The sequence below is a fragment of the Podarcis gaigeae genome (assembly GCF_964106915.1).
Source record: "Podarcis gaigeae genome assembly, chromosome: 6".
Lineage (NCBI taxonomy): Eukaryota > Metazoa > Chordata > Lepidosauria > Squamata > Lacertidae > Podarcis > Podarcis gaigeae.
This window is the reverse complement of record NC_139682.1, coordinates 58,750,311-58,769,053: the sequence shown is the minus strand read 5'-3', so window position 1 is coordinate 58,769,053 and position 18,743 is coordinate 58,750,311. Positions and strand designations below refer to the sequence as shown.

General features: G+C 40.0%; 1 protein-coding gene across 2 annotated transcripts in view; it reads left to right on the top strand.

The window, feature by feature from the left end:
• DAB1 (DAB adaptor protein 1) overlaps positions 1-18,743 on the top strand; it is a 654,787-nt gene that overhangs the window by 348,561 nt on the left and 287,483 nt on the right. For both annotated transcript variants that reach the window (XM_083742749.1, XM_083742751.1), the window contains one exon: positions 16,915-16,976. The gene's annotated coding sequence lies outside the window, so the exon portion shown is untranslated. The remainder of the gene's footprint in view (positions 1-16,914; positions 16,977-18,743) is intronic.

The following is an 18,743-nucleotide window of genomic DNA, read 5'->3' as shown; positions in this document are numbered from 1 at the left end:
GGGCTCCCTATAGTCATCTGGTTGGCAACTCTGGGAATAGAAAGCTGAACTAGATAGCCCATTGGCCTTATTCAACAGAACTTTTCTTATGTCCTTAATCACCATCTCACACAGCTCGTAACCTTTTGCAGTATATAACACAACGGCATTATGAAGTTTAGCCGCTGCTTTTGCAACTGGTGGCTGCCAACAATGGAATTTTACCAGCAGATGGCTACCCATAGCACATATACCAGATTTTAATAACAGATAGCTCATTCTGTAGGTATTTGCTGTAGGTATGTGGCAAATTTCTGAATTTCACGTAGCCTTCCAAGGCATTGAAGAAAAGAAAGTAAAACAAAGACAATCCTTTAAACACATTAAAGCCTTCAAAAATGAAGGAAAATGCAGCAGTGGCCCTCTTGGGTTGGCAGAGATGCAGTGTGCCGCATGAAATAATTCAAATCACTACTAAGTTGTACAGTTCACTGAGTGGCTTTGTTCAAATCCCACACCTTCTTTAGAGGGTTGGTTGTGAAGATAAAATGTGGGAGAAACCATTGGAGCTTCTTAGAGAAAATACCGGAGGTATATTTGGTTCATATTCCCACAGGTTAACCACAAGTGTTTAAGTTTGCTGTGCGAACATGTTGTTTACTCTAACTTTTATTTTATCCTTTCAATCCCTGTGTTAGATACCTAATGCTGTTACTGAAACTAGTTGGTCTGTGTCATCATAAACTGAGATAAATAATGGCGAGGAACGTAAAACAAAATATGTCTAATCTTTATGCCCTGAATGTTATCATTTGGCTTTGAATAGCATCAGAGCTCATATTAATATGGAGGAATTTCCAATGTCAGCCATGAGGAGAAGTGGCCTAGGCCATATCTGAGTGCTGTAGTTACTGATGCTCATTCAGTTACACGGATGACTTCCACCTCAAGGTCTGTGCACATGAAAGCTTATTTTCCAGTGGGGGAGCAGATTGGATTTGGACTTGTTCCAGCTCAGTAACTGAATGCATTTCTTTCAGCTGGGAGCAATTCCTGATCCACTCAGCCCAGCAAGTGCCTAACTAGATCTGGCTTGGTCAGGAAAATGATTCTAGTGCACAGGGATTGGAGACAAAAGCAATGATCTGTTAAGTGTAGGGGCAGGACAAATATCTAAGGCTATTCCCAAATTCCCTGTCTTGAACTTAACCTGCTTTGCAGGCTTGTGGTGGAGATTATGCTACTTATGGGTGGTAGATTCCTAACTAAAGAAATATTTAGATGTGTTGGTGAAATAAACGGCTACCACTGAAATACAATGTAACAGTTACTTAGTGAGTAACTGAGTACAGTGGTACCTCGGGTTAAGTACTTAATTTGTTCTGGAGGTCCGTTCTTAACCTGAAACTGTTCTTAACCTGAAGCACCACTTTAGCTAATGGGGCCTCCTGCTTCTGCTGTGCTGCCGGAGCACAATTTCTGTTCTCATCCTGAAGCAAAGTTCTTAACCCAAAGTATTATTTCTGGGTTAGCGGAGTCTGTAACCTGAAGCGTATGTAACCTGAAGCGTATGTAACCCGAGGTACCACTGTATAAACATACAGCAATTTGCCTTAATGGATACAAAGCCAGATAAGACCAGTCAGTGTAGGCAGTACTGAGCTGGCTGGTAGTGTCCCATGTCGCCCGTGAGTGTTTTGTCTCTGAGGTAAGCAGTGCCATTGGTGGGAAGTTCAAACGTTCTCTCCTCGCACATGGTGATCTGATGAAATCACCCATCCTAGGTTTACATCCCTTGAAATGACTGCTAGTCACAGAATTAAAGTAGAGCAGGCATAGGCAAACTCTGGCCCTCCAGATGTTTTGAGATGTTTGAGGTCATCCCTGACCATTGGTCCTGTTAGCTAGGGATGATGGGCATTGTAGTTCCAAAACATCTGAAGGGCCAGAGTTTGCCTATGCCTGAAGTAGAGCATCACTTAGTCTTTTAAATTAAATTCATTTTCCTCATAATTCCAAATTATGTTGCTGAATAGAAGGGAAAGACCTTTTGTACATACTCAAACACTCCTTCTCTTCCCTTTTTACTAAAATATTTTAAAGACTCACATGCCATTCAAAATAGTTCTTTAGAACTAAATGCTGATCATTCCTGGCTCAAATTAAGCTTCTTTGAGTCATGTGCTACATAATGATGTGTTATTTTATATTAGAATGATGCATATGGATGGAGTGTTCTCTTGTCATTGTTACAGTCAAAATTTACAGTTCTCCACAGAATATTTTTTTAATGTGGAGAACTGCTCAACTCTTGGCTCTCACTGCTGTTTGGAGAGTCTACCAGGGCACAAAACATAAAGATAATGTTTTTCCTCCATTTCCGGGCCTCCCTTGTTTTTACCAAAAAGTCAGTGTCTCCCTCAGCTGGAATGATAAACCTAGATTCCGAAGCAACAAGCACTTGGATGAAGCCCTCAAAAGGCAAGCTTCCCAAAATTGTGGCTATCAATGAAAACATAGGTAGTTGTGTTTTGCATCCCATTCTCTTGTGCTGGCCCTGGCTAGCATGAGGGCTGTGGAAATAATCAGATGATGTTTAAGCTGAATACCTACTGACAATTCCTGTTTTTTGTTTCTCATGTGGGATTATAAACTAAGGATTGGTTCAAGCATAACTTTTTAAAAATGTGTGCACCAGGGATGCAAAATAAATTTGATATTGTTTGCATTTTAATGTCAACTACCTAATTCACACTTTCTGAACCAATCCTCAGATTGAAACACAGTTGTCCTTTGAAATTTGTACTCTTCTGAATTTTGTGATGCAGTTCTTCATCCAAACAATGTGTGCAAAAATGCACATATTAAGACAAAGTTTGCCTAAGTATGCATATTCTAATGAAAACAACAAACAGAAATGCATTATATTAGAAGAAATTTCATGCAAAAATGTGTATCTCAGTCAAAACTGTACTCATACTAAAATACCATTGAATTTTCATGACTTTTTTTTTTTAAAAAAGACAAATTGCTGTGGAAATGTGGAGAACTGAATTTAAAATTAGAAAAATTAGAAATCAAACCTCACCCTTTTTATCAGTCCCTAGTGTGTACCTTAGCAAATGCATGTGCTCTATGGTGCTGGAATCGGCCACAATGGCAAACATCCTCTCCTCCTGTGTTATATTTGAAGGCTACAATCCCATTCCCTGACTTAAAAAATGACTTCCACTGAGACTGGGGTAGGAAATGGAGAAATTTTAATGTCAAGAAACTTCCAGGCAAGCCAGAAGTCAAACATTCCCTATCAGAAATTAGGTGAAAGCATTTTCCACTTATTAAATCCACTATTGAAATTGCCATTGTTTCTTATCTGGTTCAGTATCCAAATAAAATTGTTGTCCAGTTATAACTAGCCAAAATGGATCCAGTGTATGCATTCAATTATACAGAAATCATAGCTGTGAGAAGTGTGGGTAAATCCAAACTATGTGCGCTACACTATGCAAAAATCAAATTATTCTGTACTAAGCCTTTCTCTCTCTAGATCTGTATAATTTTTGCAAGCCCCTTTTTTTGTTCTAGATTTTGCAATGTTAATGACTTTGACTAATTGTCAACACCACCAATTACTATGACTGATACCTTATCATTTCCTACAATGAGCAATGCTAATTAAAATTGATCGTGCTGCCATTCTGGCACTGCAGCAAGTTCCCCTTTCATTCCCCCCCCCCATTTTTTATTTTTTGTTTAAACATTAGTGTATTGTGCCAATTTGGTGAATTCAATAAGGAAAGCTCATTATTTTGATGTTTATTTTTCTAGCAGGGGTTTGAAGTCATATCGAAAGCCAGTTACAGATGTTGCAGAAATAAAATGGCAGGGAAAGAATTAATTTTTAAACTATCAAAGCCTACGCTAATAAGAATACTTAGCTCTCTAATAGTGTGGTGCATTTTTTTAAAAAAAATACCATATGCATTGAAATAATAAAATAATGCATTTTAATTTCAAATGATAGGCACAAATAAATATCATAACTAAGGCATCCCAGTGAATTAGGCTCTTTCTTTCTTTCTTTCTTTCTTTCTTTCTTTCTTTCTTTCTTTCTAAAGTAGAATCTAAACAATGGTAGATAAACAGAGGCCCACTTAAGCAGCAAAATCTGTCCCACACTGATAGCCCTGAGCTCATCCCTTGTGATGTGTCCCACAACTTCACTTCATAACTTTACTCTGTTGCTAAAGATGTACCTCTTTCCCTGGCCTTTGATATAGATTCACTCTATTCTTTTGACTGCCAATTGTTTTAGCTGATTTTAGTATTGTATTTTTCTATTGTTGCAACTTATGGGAACTTATGGTGAAGGGTGGGTAAAAATCTAATGATGATGGTGTGTCCAGGTGCATTGTCCGGTACAAGAAAACCAATCTGTGCCACTAAACAGAAAGTTGAGTTCAGATGCAAGCCTCTATTGTGCAACTCTTAGTCTTCAAGACATATACAAGTCACAGGAATGTCATCTTCAAAGATGCACCACAGAGATATATGCATGAGACAGGAATCTGCCTTATAACAAATCAGAGCACTGGTCTATCCAGTTGGGTATTGTCTTCACTGATACATGGAAGCATGCAGAGAAACAGATACAGAGTGTGCAATTATGACATTCACTGGGATTTTTCTTGAACAAATCCACTGTGTTTAAATTATAATATAATTGTGACTGCTGTCATTCAGAGTTAAGATGAAACCAATATAAAAATATTTGCTCAGCAGAAATGTCAATATAAAATAATCAAATTAGAAATGAATCAAGTGTATAATTAGCCAGAATAATGCAGTCTTTTATGACTTTCCATTTGAAATCACATTGGGTATATTTGCAGTAGGTAAATTAAAACTTTTAAAAGCTTGGTTTACAGTTAAAGCAGCCTTTGCCAACCTGGTGCCCTCCAGATGTTTTGGACTGCACACCCATGCTTTTCAGAGGCTGAGTTAAAGCACCATAGTAGGATTTAGCTAGTTTAGCCTAAGTAGAGTTTCAGTGCACACTGATTTTCCTCCATCGCCCTTTGTTGGAGAACTGAGTGGCAGCTGAATTTGACAGCATTACCAAGCACAAACCCAGAAACATTGGTCGATGGTGCTGAATCCTTCTCTAAACCCTGCTTGTTCTCCATGCAGAATGTAGCCAGTCAGTTGACTTCATTTGTAAATGGTGAGTGTATAACTTTGAAGGGCAATCTAGCAGGCTGATGGGGCGGTAATTTTGTGGCAGAGACCTGTCCCCTTTCTTGAAGATTGGAACAATGATCTTTATCTTCCAGCTGGGAGGAATTTGGGCTGTGTTATTTATTTGTGTAAATAGCCAGGCCAAAATAGGTAACCACCATTCCGTATGAGTCTTGAAGAGCTCTGGAGGCAACATGAATATATGCCACATTTATCACGATCTTGGTGAAGATCTTCCCCATTTACAGTAATGAGAGAGAAATCTAAAGCCTTCCATTTTTAAAATGAACAATTATTTCAAGCTAGTCTGTATGTAACAAAGAGAAACGGACCAGCGGAATGACCTGAAAATGTTAATACATTCTGTGTTTGGGCTTCCTTCATACTGTATGTCAGTTGGGCCGGAAGCCTTTTCTCATTTACGAGCCACCAGTAACTTTTGCTGAAACAACGAGTGCAAATGAGAAGTAAAGAAAATGTGCCTTGCATGTGGGTTTTTCCTTCCAAAGGAGATACCAAGCAGTGCCCTTTCCAGAACTTCATGTGCTAATGGAAGCACATTATCTTCTAATAATGGTACCATTAATGCATGTCACCCTGGAAGCTCAATATGCTGCTTCGCTTTTCCTGAGAAATGAAGGTGTGTGCCATTCCGCTACCGGAAAGAGTGTGAATGCAGTGCAGTGAGTGATACTAGGAAGGATACTTTGCAGTTCTGTAACATCCTCTTTGTAACCTCTATGGATCGTTTATGAGCACTTAACAAGTATGAAGCCTCAACATTCCTCCTTAAGGTCACAGAGCAATCTGTGGGAAATGAATAGATGCCAGGCCTCCTTACTGAGAATATTGATTCCTTAGTTGGCCCTTTTCAGGTTGGAAATACATGGGGCCATTTCTAAAAATATTTTTGTGAATGGTGGGGATCATGGAAGCACAAAGAAAAAAGGTTCCCCCCTGTATGTTTTCGGCAGAGATACTGGAAATCTTTCCTGATATGATTATGGTCAACATATGCGTGGAATTCTTTTCCTGTAGAGCTCCAAGAGCATCTATCCCAAGCAAAGGAGGAGCCATTTTACTTCCAACACACTCAATGTTGGTGGAAACTGGTGACATGCTTTTACATATGAATAGTAATGCAAATCTCTTTATTGCCATGGCTGTGCTGATTGGGAAGCTCAGATTAGGAATGGACAAATCGGTCAATTTCCAGTCGCCCTGTCATTTTTGTGTGTTTCCATTCATAAGTCTGTTTCATTCTATTTATGCATTGATTACACACACACACAGGCATAAATATGCACACACGTATTTTCAAACTCTGCAAAAAATTGCATTATTTTCAGTAGATTTCTTCACAAAATCCACATTTACCCACCCTGCTCATTTACTCCTGAAATCTCATTTTTTATATAGTTAACCTTTTAAAATGAACATGTTTGATACAAATTCAGAGAGGTGGTAAAATATACTAAATAAGTGGGCATAAGAACATAAGAAGAGCCCCACTGGATCAGATCAAAGTCTTACCTAGTTCAGCATCCTGCTCTCACTGTCACCAACCAAAAACCTTTGAGAAGCCTGCAAGCAAGACATGAGCACAACAGCCCTCTCCTTACTTGTGCTGCGCAGAAATTGGTGTTCAGAGGCATACCACCACAAAATCTGGAGGCAATTTATAGGCATCATGGCTAGTAGCTACTGGTAGCCGTTTCTTCCATGAATTCACCTAACCCCCTTTTAAAGCCATCCAAGCTGGTGGCCATTGCTCTTTTCTTAATGTTTTCCAGGTCTGCAAGTGTGGAAACCATGCCTGATCACAGTATTCCAGGTGTACCATAGTTTCAATAACAGCCTTATGATATTGACAGTTTTATTTTCAATCCCTTTCCTAATGATCCTCAACATGGAATCCACCTTTTTCACAGCTGCTGCACACTGGGGCAACGTTCTCATCAAGCTATTTGTCATGACTCCAAGATGTCTTTCTTGGCCAGTCCCTGCCAGTTTAGACCCCATTAGCATATATATGAAGTCAGGATTTATTTGTTTATTTTTTTTTGTCCCAGGATGCATCACTTTACTCTTGCTTACATCAAATCGCATTTGCTATTTTAATGGCATTCACCCTCTTTCTAGAGATCCCTTTGAATCTCCTCTGTTATCAGCAAACTTGGTCACCTCACTGCTTCCCATTATGAACAATTTAAAAAGCACAGGTCACATTAACTATTCTTGGGGGAACCCACTTCTTACAGCTGTAAGATCTCTCTGCTTCCTGTTCTTTAACCTGTTACTGTTCAATAAGAATACCTCTTCTCTTATCCCATGACTAATAAGCTTATCCAAGAATCTTAAGTAAGAGACTTTATCAAAAGTCCATGTGCATGATGTGTACTGGATCACCCCTTTCTAACTGCACAGTGCATCTTCCTTCAGGCAGATCTGCTGGAATAAAATATCTGTCATATACCCATAGAAGTCCCTTTCCATATACCACCCTGCCTTTAATTGAATATTTCTGTGTCCTGTTCTTTTGGCAGCTCACTAACCAGTATACCTTTTGGGCTGATCCAGGTGTAATACTAAAAACAAGGAAGCCTTAAAGACTCTTGGACTTTTGCACCCCCTGCCCTTCTTCCTCTTCCCTTTGTGTGCTGAAATTCTTTACATCCCCCACATTCTGGTTTGAGTCATAGTTTGCTGTTCCACCCAAACCAGAAAACCATGGTTTGTGCTTGCCCTGCAACCAACTATCCCAATACATTAGTACCTAAATAAGGAGAACAGTTAAGAGCTTTCCCTACCTTCCTCTCAAAAAAGAAAAGAAAAATCATACTGGTTCCATTCAGATATCTGTGCCTTAGGTGCCAAACTAGAACATGAATAACGGATAAGGTGTTTTATTATATTTTGATTAATCATTTATACAGTGTTTTACAATATTTATTTCACTCCTTGGCTGGTGAAATGTCACCTTGCTCTTCTGTCAGTATACAGTTGTCAACAAACTGGCTAGTTTTCACTTTAAAAGTGCTGACAGTGTTAGTAATCTAATGTTATGCTTAGTATAAAGCTGAATCTACCGGTAAGCCTCTAAAAAACATGGTAAAATATCCTTGGCAACAGTTCATTGGCATTGGCTAGAGCTGGGATGGGCAACCTGTGACACTCCACATATTGCTGAACTACATCTCCCAATGTGGGATGCTCTTGGGGGCTGATGAGAGGTATAGACCAGAAACATCTGGAGAGTCACAAGTTCCCCATCCCTGGACCAGAGCAAAAACAGTGTGATTATGTTTATAGAATGCTCCACTCAATGAGGATTAGGAAGTTGTTTTTAACAACAGCAGCAACTAAAGCAAATTGGAATGGCCATTTTGCTTTCTCCAATGAAGATATTCTAGCTGGTATTAATGGAGTACAGGAATTGAGTTCTGATTAATATAAATTCATTTTAAAGCAATTTATTAAAAATGCATTAGAAGTTAGAAATATTGATCATGATCCAGGCCAGTTTCAGGGGCTTTGAATTGGTCCTATCAGATTAAGCACACATTTTTAAATTATATTTGTTTGTTGCATTAATATCCTCCCTTTCTCTCCAAGGAGCTCAAAGTGGAGTAAATGGTTCTCCCCTTCTTCATTTAATCCTTACAGCAAACCTGTGAGGTAGTAGGTTAGTATGAGGGACAATGACTGGGTGAAGGTCACACAGTGAATTCATGGCTGAAAGGGGATTTAAACCCTGGCCTCCCAGGTCGTAGTCTGCCACTCTAACAACTATGCCACGCTAGCTCTTTCCCACACAGCTGGAGCTGAACTTGTGAAAGTGGAAGGAGCTTTCCTGTCCTTTTCTCCTCACTTGCTGCCCCCAAACGGCCTCAGCAGAAGGTCTGGGGACCGTCCTTGAGCAGCACTGGCTGTGCCATGGGGAGACTGTAGAAGGAAGAGGGAAATGCCCCACATCAGGCAGAGACCAGGGTGGGGGGAGGGAAAGGAGACAGAACAGATCTGTAATGTGAACAGCTTGTGGAACATTTGGTTCAATCCATTTGCAGCCAGTGAAACTTGAACATACTTAACTCTGACTGGAGCGTGTTCATTGAGATCCTTCAACCATTTCCGGAGAGAAAATGCGTTGTTTCATTTAAATGACGTTATTCTTTCCAAAATATATCTAACTTCGTTATTCTTTCCTTCCCTGAAGCGGGATAGCTCCAACTGTTTGCTCCTACACTCTTCATTTCCACGTTTGGCTTCCTTTTAAGCATTCTGGCACATTTCATGACTAACTTGGGAAGATACAAATCAATCCAGCAGTGTTATGTCTACTGTCCCTTGGACACAAATAGAAACAAGCACTGCTAATGATGAATCTCTTGTGTCTGTAAGACAACTGACTTTGATTCAGTCACTCATTATTGTTCTCTGTGGTCCATTGAGAAACTAGACTAAGTTTTCCCTTATATTTTGCATTGCAATAAAAGACAGTGGGAAAGGTAATTTCCTAAGTGTTAACACTGGGCACAGAAATGCCTCTTTTGAAACTGCTGATGGTTGAAAATAGGAGCCATTAGTTAGTTAATGAAAGTTGTTCATTCTACTTTCCTGTGATCCTAAGGGTTAATTCTCATGGCCCTTATTTACCGGGAGATCACTGGAAATTCAGTAGATGGAGCATCTGTAGTAGTCCTTAGATTACTGTTGGGTATATTCATCAATCACAATATGTGTGTCCTGAAGGACTTCCTATTGTAATTCCACATTAGAATCCTCTTTTCCCAGAATGGCTGCTCTTACTACTTACTAAAGATAAAAAAAAAACCCTCTGAAAAAGCATATAAATCTAATTGTAATTTGCAAAGCACGTTGCCAAAAATAATGCGAGTAACTGCATAGTAAACAAAGAGTACATTTATTTGTTTATTTCCTGGTTTCCTCTAGATTTCTATCTTAGCAAATGTTGTTTCACAAAGCCCTAATGGTAGTCAACTACATAAAGTACAATAAAAACAAGATTAGAAAATCAATAATGGTTTTAAAACTGTGCATGTAAACCACAGTTGGTGGTGGGGGCTATACCAGAAAGCATAATACATACAAGCAAGTAACGTGTCTTTTCCCCTCACCATCCCAACGGCCTATTGAAAAGATTTCTGTTTGTTTTTGCTAATCTAATAATATTGCTAATCTAATAATAAACAAGAGGGGCGGCCAGTAGCTAAAATAATGTATACTAAAGCAACTGATGATTTTTATGAGGACTATAAGAAAAAATAACAAATTGATGCAAAATTGAACTGAACTTAACATTGGGGGGGAAATGTGAAATTGAAAGAAATCAAAATCGCCAAATTCTGGAGGTGGTGGAGCAAACCTATTTAAGATGCTAATCCAGGATGCACACTCTCCCCCCATGCCCCACCCCAGTAAATTGATGGGAGTGTCATGCAAATGCTGTTGCAGTATTGTTTCTGAGTCTTCTGTTGCTCAAGTACCCCAGCATTAGTGATGATGACCAAAGCACAATGGGTCAAGTTTTGATTGTCATGGGGGAAGGGCAGTAACTGTTTCAATTCTTTCTCCTTCCCCATACAATGTTCATCTGTGCAAACATGCTTAATCCGTTTGCTAATGAAACAGTCTGCAGAGTCAGCAACACTGGGCAAAAAGTTCTGCTTATATGCCACTCCTTCTTTGGTGTGTTCAGATCCACATACTGTTGTGAAATAGCTGTAGGCCTATACCCTGTGCCTTCACTTCACTCGGGATGCAGATGTGCAAAGAGTGAGCAGAACACACTTCGTCCACTATACTTTATTGGAGCCCTTTCCATACAGGTATTATCCAGGTGTTTTGGACTACAATTCCAGTGAGTTCTAGCTCCCATGATCAGTTGTCAGATAGCCAAAAACATCCAAAGGATACCTCGCTACAGGAAGCTGCATTATTGCTTCTGTCCATTTCTTACATACTGTTTTTTTTATTTGTGCTACAAAAGAACAATAATATCAAAGACAAGATGAGAAAGTGCTATTTTATTATCCTTGGCATTTGTGGTTAAATATACTGTTTGGGTCCATGGAGTTTTCTTGGCAGGGGTACTTGCCGGTACTTTCTTGGCAGGGTTCCTACTCCAGGTGGATCACGTTTGGTCAAAACTCTCCACTATGACCTGTCCATCTTGGGTGGCCCTGCACAGCATAGGTCATAGCTTCTCTGAGTTATTCAGGCCCCCTCACCATGGCAAGGCAATGATCCATGAAGCATCTTAAAAAGCAGAGACATCACCTTGCTGACAAAGGTCCGTATAGTTAAAGCTATGGTTTTCCCAGTAGTGATGTATGGAAGTGAGAGCTGGACCATAAAGAAGGCTGATCACCGAAGAATTGATGCTTTTGAATTATGTTGCTGGAGGAGACTCTTGAGAGTCCCATGGACTGCAAGAAGATCAAACCTATCCATTCTTAAGGAAATCAGCCCTAAGTGCTCACTGGAAGGACACATCCTGAAGCTGAGGCTCCAATACTTTGGCCACCTCGTGAGAAGAGAAGACTCCCTGGAAAAGACCCTGATGTTGGGAAAGATTAAGGGCACAAGGAGATGGGGACGACAGAGGACGAGATGGTTGGACAGTGTTCTCGAAGCTACCAGCATGAGTTTCACCAAGCTGCAGGAGGCAGTGGAAGACAGGAGTGCCTGGCATGCTCTGGTCAATGGGGTCACGAAGAGTCGGACACAACTAAATGACTAAACAACAAAATACTGTTTGGGTAGGCTTTGAATTCATTATAAGATGCTATGTGGCTATGTAAACATGCATCTTGACCATCTGGGTGTGTGTGTTTTGAAAAAATACTACTATGCATCTAAATCAGGCAGAAGCTAGCCACTAGAGGTCTCTTTCTAAAAAGTGGGGGGTTGGATTCTCGGGAATTAGGGAGAAAAGGATTTCTGCCTAAAGGTTTTTTTTTGGGGGGGGGGTAGATTAGTCATGTACTGTTTTGTTATGGCATTTAACTGTACTACGGTTTTCTCTGTGGTGCTTTAGTAAGTCAGTTTTCAGGGGCCTTTCCCATGTAATGAATATGACCTTATTATTTAGTTATTATAGCAGTGCAATGGACAGTAATGCTTCCCCCAGCCAACCTAAATACTAATGTAGGGCAAGGCTTTTAGAAAAGTTTGGAGAAATGACTCTGTACAATAATTGTGATGATGAATCTCCTCCCCTCCTGAGAATAATGACATAAATAGAGCCCCATGAAAGGCCTATATAGTCCAGCATCCTGTTCTTACTGAGATAATCATATCAGGTGTCTATGGGAAGCCTAAAAACAGGACCTGAGTGGCAATAATAATAATAATCACATAAACATACACATACACATATACACAAGTTTCTAGTTCCTGTGGCTGCTGGGGGGGGGGGACTATTCACAGGAATGCCCAGGTAACAGAGAGAATTGTTTGGAAGCACACAGGTTGCCCACCATGCTAACCTGAAATCCACTTTGTTCATATAAATTATGTTATCAATGTACAATTAAGAGCCAGGCGGGGGATGGACCATTGACCTAGCCTGGTTCTTATAGTCTCATTCAGCAAAAGCAAACCAGGAGCCCATTGGCTGTGACGTTCAGCTTGAGTGCCTGCGGATGTCTAGCGTTCATAGATTTACTTTTCTTATGTAAGCATTATCCTAGCATGCAATATCAGTATTTAAGCCAATGACCTGAGAAATGCTGTTTATTCCGGTTTGACTTCTCTGCCTCCTCTCCACTTACTCATTCTTAATTTTATTTATGTATCTCATCTCCCTAGTGAGACAATGTGCTAATTAACAGTGTAGCTTATTAAGTTTATGTTATTTTCTCATCATAATGTATACACCAAATGAACCCGATGCTACAGCTCAGGTTGCTGAATGGCTGATCGTTTTATTTCAGTAATAAGACACACATGACAAGTGGTGCATTCCTGGGTGATTATGCTTCTAGGAGTGTTAGGGGACACAAGGTCAAAAGGTTGAGTGACTTTAACTACCTGAGAAGAGCCATATAATCCCCTGAAAATGGGTTGTCTGGAGTGTGTTATGCCTGCTGCATGGAGTCATGAAAGTCATAAAGTGTGTGTGTGTGCACTGAGGAAGGGATGAATAGTCTGAAGTCCTTGTCTAGCCTCTTGCATGGAAGCAGAATCTACAAAGCTACACAGAACAGAGCCAACCTCTTCAAGATCTTGCTTTCTCCTTCCCTGCACACTGCAGACACAAATTTATTTTGTTCTGCTATTCCACCTGTAAGTGTCCTTGTACAAGACAGCCGGTGACAATAGAAGACAGGCAATCAAAGCAAAACCATACAATAAGATAATAAACAGTAAATAAGTACTCAAAGCAAAAATAATACAGACATAAGAAGCATTTTTACAGTGTGTGCGCACACACACACACACACTCCCCAAACTCAGAATGGAATTGTCTGAAAATCTTGATGTCAAGCTTATCTACACAGGGTTGATTTTTTTTTTTTTTAACCTATCTCACTCCTTAACAGAAGCAAAAACACTCAGTTCTGCAAAGAATGAAGTTATCACACCTCATTCACATTATTATATTTATTATAAGCATAATATATTGCATACATGCAGTATACACTCCAGATCCCCTAAGTAAGGAGCACATAAACAGATGCATACAACAATGTACTGTGTATAGCTGTATGATATATAGATAGATATAGATATAGGCAAATTATGCTCCATAAATATGGTACAGCCCACAATTTGACTCTCTTATATTTAGCATAAGATATGGGGGTTGTGTATTATTTTGGGTGGTGGTTGTTGTTTTTGTCTTGTGAGACAATGGAGTGCACCACCAGGGGTGAAGTCAAATTGCTGGAGAATCAGATCACCTGCTGTGACTGCAGAGACTGGTAACTTGTAACTGCTTCTTCCCATGTTGTTCTTGCTGTGTTGGCAGCACCAAAGTGACCTCTCTGGGGCACAAGCCTGAGTAGTATGTATGGAGGTCCTGGGCTGCCCAGATGACAAGACCTTGCTGGTCTCTCTGATTTGATCTAAAGGAAAGGAGAGCAATATATTTGGCACCAACTTTGCCAAGGAATTGCTGGAAGGAGGCATACAGGACACCATCCAACTGTTTTAGGGATTCCACTCCAGATTTGTGTAGGGGTTACTACTTAGCCTTTTCTTTCTCCTTAAGATGTACCTCAAGGCAGTGGGTATTTGACTCATTATATGCAAAAATTATGTCCCAAATGGACTTTTTTAAAACAAAACAAAACACAGCAATACTCAAGTGCAGGGACAATGCTGCAGTGCAGTAACATTGATCTTGGCTGCATTGAAATCCCTAACAGTAGTGAGCAGTTTAAATCCTTCCCTATTGTCATGGCCCCAGGCCAAGAATCCTCCTACAGCAGCAGCCCTGAGGCGGAAATGCCTCAACTTCCTGGCCCTTCCACAGTGTGTCCACTGGCATCTCAACTCTAAAACACCCAAGTCTGGACCACAGACATCTCAGAGGATTGGGAGAACTCCCAGGATTTTTCTCTGAAACAGTCCCCACTGCTAGAAAACCCACTCCTTAAAAAGCAACTGGCTGCGGATGGACACTTAGCAGGTAGGGTTCCATCTTGACTACCTAGCCCACAATATAAGGCTCTGCCAGTTGTTCCAAGATACTTCTGAGATAGCTTGTGTTTTCTGACTCAGCTGCAGGATCACTAACCATTGTCCTGAACTTGTACTTTAGTCCTTATCCAAGGTCCTGAATTTTCCTTCCTTTCCCATCTGCTCCTAATGGAGTTATGGACTGGAAATGGGACAGATATTCAGGGAACAAAGATGCAAGAAACTTGCCTTACAGCTTTTTATGAATTAATAAATTAATTTCAATTTACAGACTCTTGAAACAAAACAAGTGCTGAAAGCCTGCATGGTTTGTGGGAATCGTATAGGAACCCGATTTCTCCATAAAAGAGAGGATGGAAATTTGTGGTTCCCCAGATGCTGTTGGACTCTATGCCTTATCAGTCTCAGTCAGCATTGCCAATGGTCTGGGATAATTGTCCAGCGACAGATGTACTCCAGCAACACCAGGGCAGCAATCTAGACCTGGAACATCATTCCACATTTGGACAGGTTTCTTTGGGGGTGGGAGATGAAATCAGAATACTTTCAGAACATATTTTGTGGTGTAAACTTCTTGGATCTTGTTTTGGGTTAAAAATCCTATTAAATATTAGTAGGAAAGATGTCAAGGTCAAACTGGAAAGTAGTACATTTGTACCTTGGATCTCAAATGCCTTGGCTCCCGAACAAATCGGCTCCAGGACGATCGAAACCCGGAAGTGATTGTTCTGGTTTTCAAATGTTCTTTTGGAAGCCAAACATCTGATGGGGCTTCCACGGCTTCCAATTGGCTGTAGGTGTTTCCTGCAGCCAATCAGAAGCCGCACTTTGGTTTCCAAACATTTTGGAAGTCAAACGGACTTCTGGAACAGATTGTATGTGACATGAGGATTTATTTTAGTATTATATTTGCAGACAATTTTTTGAAAACCAGTGTGTGTATCACAGTATGCTCTTTCAAAATGCTGCAGACTTCTTTTGACACACACACACACACACACAGCGGCAAAGCCCTACTCAACATTCATCAAAGTATTCCTAAGTTAATGTTACTCTTCATAAAATAAATACATGAGGCTTCTGTGTGTATTCCAAGCCTTAGGGCTTTATATGTAGATCTGTGCCATTAAATAGAAATGCATTGGAGCTGCTATTCAAAGGGTCACAACTTTCAATACCAAAGGAAATTGCTGAAATTGTTTTAATATATCTGCTCTTTTTCTCTCCTTGAAATGTCCACCACAGTATATTGGTTCTTAAAGGATTGACTCTATTATTCCTAAAGACTCATTGAACACACCAAGTGTATGACTTTTATGTGTGCAGAAGAAAAGGTGGAGATTAAAGCCATTTGGGGGGGCTTTGTTAGCAACGAAAAACAAAACGAAGGCCCTCACATATCTCTATAGTTATACAAAGAAGAGCTGCAGGGTTCTTGACAAATCTGAAGTGCTAAATTAGTCCACCCTTCTTAAACCATCATTGTGGACCATTTTTGCAACATCTTTGGTCATATCTGTGAAAGGTGACCTTAAAATGTAATATTAAGAATAATGGGATGACTGAGAAGCAATAAGCATGCCCATGTTGGTCATGTGATTATTGTGTCTGTCTCAAGTTGATTGCTCACCGGTCACTGCCACCAATAGGCATTTATTTACCATGTGAACAAAATGTTAGATGGAGGATACTTTATCAAAAGATGATAATTTTATTCCTTGATAATTACTGTGAATTGCCCTTAATCTGGTTTGGTTTTCCCCAGATGTTCTTTATTCTATATTCCTCCATGGATCTGTTTGATAAAAGCTCAGTCAACCAAACTGATGACAGATTGAATCATAAAATTGTAGAGTTGGAAGGGACCACAAGGTGATGCTAGTCCAACCTCCTAGCAATGCAGGAATCATTTGTCCAACATGAGGCTTGAACCCACTCTCCTGAAATTAAGAGTCTCATGCTCTGCTGGCTGAGCTATCTGTATTTGTAAATCCAGTTCCCTAATTGGTATTTATTTCTTTTAAACAGTGGCCAAGGCATGGTGACTGCTAAGTGGATCTAGGCTTCATGACCAGAAACAGATTACTGAGGTAATTTGATGCTTTTTTATTATTATTGGTCAAAAGAACTATGTTTGTTTCAACTATCAAACATGACTTCTAAGGGCAGTAGACAATCAAAGGTCAGGAGGACAGACTGTATTTCATTTTAAATTAGCATTTAGCACTGGCAGACAGTAAAAGTATGTTTTCAAGTATAGACATGAATTAGTAAGTCCTTTTTAATTCAGACAAAAGAAATATTTTATACAGAGAACTGTTGGGTTGATCTTTCTCAATCTACGATCGCTTAGTTACATGAAACAACTATTATAAAACAGTTATCTGTTGTGCTCAAGGATATTGTGCAGTGTACAGATTTAGTCTTTGGTATTTGTGTGTGATAGGACCTGGTGGCCCCAATATATTATGAAAGTGAAGACTGACATTTATTTGACAGGTGTTTTATTGAGGTATACAATGTGGGCGTAAAACATCTTCGCACACATGTTTTGCAACTTCCTCTGCTTAGAGCTCACTTAGAGCTCCTAGCTCTAGCTCTAAGTGAGTCCATGCTTTCTGTACCTCTTTCCAGAAGAAGAGATATACATTTTGCTTGGCTTTTCTTTTAGTTGTTTTTGTTTCTTTTATAAACAAGGTAAACTGTAGTCCTTCAGTATAATGAGCAATGAGGCTTGTAGGTTCCTGGTTATTTATTATGCTGTAAACAGCAGAAAAAGAGGAAATGCAAGTGAGTCTGTTCTGCTGCAACATACGAAATGAAACTTGTAGACCAGTGAAGAAGATGAACACCACCAAGCTACTGAGGCTTATAAATGCCAATATGAGGAAGATCCCAAGTCTTACTTTTAAACACTGCGATAGAAGTGTACAAAGAGGGAACATCTCTCACTCAAGCTTCTTCACTTGCTGGTTCTCCATAACATGGAAACAGGTGTTTTGAGGAGACCAAAGTAAAAATGCATTTGCTGTATCCCTAGATCCAGGAAAAGGAGCCGGGAACCTCTGCCTCATGGGACAAATTTGGCCTACCATGACTCCCTATTTGGCTCCTGAGGCCATTTGAGTGAAACCTTGCCCTTACTTGCCTTGCACATGAAATCATATATGACATCAAGGAGTGGGAGGGAGGTAAGGGCATGGCTTGGTCAAAAGGGGCTTTACAGGCACGGCCAATTTGTGCAATGCTACCAAATTGCTCAACAACCAGCTGGCTGTTAGGCCCTTAGGAAGCAGTGAGCACAGGAATTGTGAAGCAGTTTGTGCAGTGCTTCCAAAATGCATGAAAATCAGCAGACGATGCATTCATACTATGCTGGCCACACCTGGCCACCCCACTAGCTAGCTTGGACTGCACTATGAGGCTGCATCAGTTGGAAATGACTCTGTTTTGCCCTTTCTGCTCAGAGGAGCTACAGTGGTGGAGCTTTCCACTGCTGGTCAAAGGATGATCTTCACAGTGGACCTCCCTTTAGCTCCTGGAGTGTCACCTTAGGGACTTAGGGTGGCACACTCAGTATGTACAGTCTGTGTGTGATCATATATTTTATCTTGCTTATCATTTATATTTTTCCCAATTTTGGAAATATGCAATTGGTTCTAAATAAAAAATCTAATTAGAAAATAGTAAATTGTATCTGTATCTTATAAATCTATATATGTCTATTTTGCTATATGTACAAATGAGTCCTGTCAGCAGAAGTCTTCTGCAAGGATGCCTGCTTGTGCAATGGGGTCCTCCTCCTTCATATCCCCTGTGTACCCTCTGTGATTTGCCAATTTTCACAATTTATATGA